This window comes from Eurosta solidaginis, chromosome 4 (genome assembly GCF_040869045.1).
Source record: "Eurosta solidaginis isolate ZX-2024a chromosome 4, ASM4086904v1, whole genome shotgun sequence".
NCBI lineage: Eukaryota > Metazoa > Arthropoda > Insecta > Diptera > Tephritidae > Eurosta > Eurosta solidaginis.
The window spans coordinates 136,004,606-136,009,328 of NC_090322.1; positions in this window are offsets into that span (position 1 = coordinate 136,004,606).

Sequence of the window (4,723 nt, forward strand, 5' to 3'; positions counted from 1 at the left end):
CCACGCACGTACTCCAGGCAATTCCTGGAGAGCCTCTCGAGAGAGGAGGCATTGCTCTTCCTAGAGCATCAGAGGGATGAATCCCCCTCCATAAGCACTGGAGTGTACAGGGAACCAGCTCTTAAAACCGCGAACCCCAAGGGCAACACCAAAACCCAAGGAGAGCAGCGCGGGCCCGAAGAGCATTCCAAGCAGGAAACAATGAATCCCGCTATCCCCAGAGGACTCCTAACCACTGGTGAGCAGAGCGGGCAAGATAAACAAGCAGAGCATAAGGCCGTGGCAAGCAACAAACCCGCGATCCATGGAGGGCCCAGTACCTCCAATGCGCAGCGCAGGCCGCTATGAAAAACAAAAGAATTGACTGCCGAAGAGCGAGAAAAGGTGACAAAGAGAGGCTTCGAGGGTGCAATCAAGCACGAAAACCACCACCCTAGCAGTCCCTCCAGAGGGACGAGTCAGTCTAGGCGTCACCGTTGGAGCATGACTCAGGTAGCAGCTCACAGAGCAACTATGAAAAGTCCCAGGAAGGGAACAGTAAAGAGCGGAACCAGGAGGAGTGGAAGCGGCCCAACAGAAGGCACAACAGAGGCAGACAACCTGCACTTCCACCACGGGGCAGTCCAGGAGCGCTGGATGATAAGAGGCGCTTTGGACTAAGTGGGGATGGGGTAAAAAGATATCTCTGATACCTCGAGGAGGGCCTGTCGCCCAGGGAGGCAAGAGCGAGGGCAGACGAGCACAGTAATGAACCAGACCACGGGCAAAGAAAAGCCACTGCTCAAAGAGGAAGCAAATAAGAGAGGAGAACATAGCCAGCGGCAGCTGACCAGCATACGCCCGCTCCCGCTGAAAAGTGTAGGATCGGGCAAATTACACCGGAGAAACTCCAAGTTCAAAGAGGGAACGGGCCCATGATCCCAGGAACACAGCGCCCAAGGGCAGGGAGAATCTAGCCAGGGTGACTGGGGTACCCGCTGAGATAGCACCAAGGCAGCAGAGCTCATCGGAAGCCCTTAGGGGTATCCGAACAGTTGTGCTGCCCAGTAACTACCCAGCGGAGGCCCTAAGTCAGGAGGACCTGACGAATCTCCAAGAGCTCATAATGGACGGAGTATTCGGGGGGTGTGGCTCGTTGAAGTAATACCGACGCTTGAGGGGTGGACAGGGCCACAATTATTCACGAGATGCGGGGATGAAATACCGCCAACGCATAATGTTGCTATGTTCCTCCCCAGAAGTGCGGAACGCCCCAAAGAGTTTTAATTACGGCTCCTCGCCAAACAAAATGAGGGCCTCTGGACGCAGAGATGGCGCGTTATTAACTGTAGCGCAGAGGAAACAGGCCAACGTCTTGAAGTGGACATAGACGAGGAATCGCACCAAATTACACGCAGAAATGGATTCAAGCTGCACTATAGGTACGGCTTGGTCCTAGTGAGACCCTGGAGGCAGAGGCACCCAGGGAACAATGAGCAGCCGGAAGACAAGGCGAAGGCAGAGGGCGCCGACAGAGGCGAGCTGTCAGACAAGGATATGACGGACGGGAGAACCGATACCATCAGTGCTCGTGAGACCACAAACCCTTCCACCGCAGCAAACAAGAACGACACAATCGTGCAGCCTGGGGATGAAGAAGGCACCCCCACCACACAAGAGCTCATCGAGGGTTTCGACCTCAGGGAGCTGGAGATGAATAGGCGGGATGAAAGCGGGAGCGGGTTGTCGGATGACGATGATCCGATGAGGCCGGCCGGGCCAAAAGGACCGGCACAAGCATAAAAATAGCCCAGATCAACCTCCATCACAGAATTTTTAAGTCGGGATCTGGTGGGGGTGCAGATCGAGGCAAAGGTGAATGGAGACAACACCAGCATTGTGCTAGCCGCAGCCTACTTCCCAGGGGACGACAGCACAGTCCCTCCAGATGACGTGCAGAAGCTCATCATTGCAGAAGAGCGGAACTTCCGCTGATCAGAGGAAGCGAGTGGGAATATATAGTCAGCAACGATTTGAATATATATAACGTCGGTAGCAAACCGACGTTTGTTACGAGAGTCAGGGCAGAGATCTTAGATATAACACTTGGCAACAGCCTAACTGAGAATATGATCTCGAAATGGAGAGACTCAGAAGAACCCTCCCTTTCGGACTACAAGATCATAAGGTTTGAGCTGGGTGCTGTATCGGGGCAATCTAGCCCTAAAAAAATTCCAGGAAAACAGACTGGGGCAGCTACAAAAGTATCATAGAGGCTAACGCGGATAGTCTCAGGAATAAGAGCAGAAGCACGAACTGGCAGAGTGGATAGAGCAAATCAGATAATGATAGATGCCTACAATTCCAGTTGCCGAGTCTCCCTAGTTAAGGGTAAGAACGCAACCCCCTGGTGGTGGTATGACCTGACACGACTAAGGAAGAAAGTCAGGAAACTCTTTAACGTGGCAAGAAGAACCAGCAACTGGGAGGAGTACACTCAGAATCTAACAAAGTACAATAAGGAGATAAGGAAAGCTAAGAGGGAATGTTTTAAAAGCTTCTATGAGGGAATTTCTAACACACCTGCAGCGACAGGGCTCCACAAGGCCCTAGCCAAAGAGCAGAGGGAGATTAACGTAGCGATTAGACTCCCAGACGGTACCTATACCGGAACAATGGAGGAGCAGGCGGAGGCCCTGCATTTTCCTGGTGCCTCTCCGCAAGTACCGGAACCTGTATTTCCCAGAGTGAAACCAACCCCATCAGACTGGCAATTGGCCAAATCCCTCCTCAGTGAGGCAAGAGTCAGATGGGCAGTGGAATCCTTTGAGAAATTCAAATCTCCGGGGTGGATGGCATCTACCCGGCGCAAATAAAGCAAGGGACACAGATTATCCCACATCTTGCCAGGATCATGAGAGAGAGCCTGGCACTGGGATACATACCCATGAAGTGGAGAAGAGAAAAAGTGGTTTTAATACCAAAAGTAGGTAAAAAGGACTATTCACAAGCAATGTCCTTCAGACTAATAAGTCCAACTTCCTTTGTCTTGAAGGCAATGGAAAAGATAATAGACCAAGAAATTAGGTCGAACGCCCTCAAAAGCTGGCCCCTACATCATAGCCAGCATGCGTACAGAACGGGTATGTCCACCGGCACAGTTCTGTACCAATTAACATCTGAAACACAGAGGGCATTCGAAACAGATGAAACAGTGATTTGCGCTTTCCTTGACATCGAGGGTGCCTTTGACAACACATCTCACGAAAGCTTAAACATAGCACTGCAGAGAAGAGGAATTCAGGTGCCTATCCAGAGATGGATTGACAATCTACTCCGAATCTCTGAATTCCATGTAGGCAACAGCGCATTAATACCACGATTGGGTGCCCTCAAGGAGGTATTCTATCACCCCTTCTGTGGAGCCTAGTAGTGGGTGAACTTCGAGATTCGAGAGTACGCTCTGTGACATAATACAGAGAGCATTGAATATTACAAAGGGATGGTGCGTCAGTGTGGGGCTTAACATCAACCCATCTAAAACGACATCATCCCCTTTACCAGAAGAAAGGCCCTACCAGCCCTGAGACCAATAACAATAGATGGCAGTGGCACTAGAAAATGGAAACGCGGTGAAATACTTGGGCGTAATTTTTGACACCAAACTCCTATGGAAACAGCACTTCGACTCCATAAGCTCTAGGGCCACGTCCATCATGGTATGAAAACGTTTAGCAGGCAAATAATGAGGCTGTACCCCGAATATGCTAAGATGGATGTATACCATGATAGTAAAACCTATGATAACATTTGGCTCGATAGCCTGGGAATCGAGAACAACTCGGGCGACGACGAGGCAAGCACTGTAAAAACTTCAGCGACTTGCGTGTGTATGCATCAGGGGAGCTATGCGCACATGCCCTGCACATGCCCTGCAACAGCGCTGGAGGCTATACTCGATCTGAACCCGCTGCATATATCCATAGAGCAGTCAGCCAAGCGAACCCTTCTGAATATCGCTAAGGAGGGCTCGGGCATAGGTAAAATCATATCGTCCCGAAACATGGAGAGAAGATCCCAATGTCTCAACTCCTGAAGGATGATATCCTCTGGCAGATAGTCTATGAGAAAAAGTATAAAGTAGAACTGGGGGACAAGGGTACGTGGGAGGAAAGCAGAATTGAGTACATTCATCAGCTAAATAGGATAGTATGGTATACCGATGGCTCGAAAACGCCAGAGGGGATTGGATCGGGGGTCGTTGGACCCAGAACCAAGATGTCAACACATCTGGGAGCCTACCCGAGCATTTTTCAAGCGGAAGTATTCGCTATAAGCCAGTACGCTGACCTGCACCTTCAGCGCGAATACTCCAATGAAACAATCGCCATACTCAGTGACAGTCAGGCCGCCCTCAAGGCGATCTCGGCGTCTGAAATAAAATCAGCACTAGTCCCTGAGTGCGTTGAAAAGCTAAATCAACTAGGAGCACACAACGAACTGCTGTTGGCCTGGGTTCTTGGCCACAGGGGAGTTGAGGGTAATGAGCAGGCGGACAGCTTGGCAAGAGAGGCAGCAACGACACGAGCTATTGATCCTGAGCCGTTCCTGCCAGTAGGCCCGCAGGAAATCAGAGGGTATCTACTAGTAGAAGAAAGGGAAAAGAGGGAAGAACACTGGCGCAATATGCCAAGCCTGAGACAATCTAAGTTACTGTTAGGGGGCTACAACACAATTCGATATA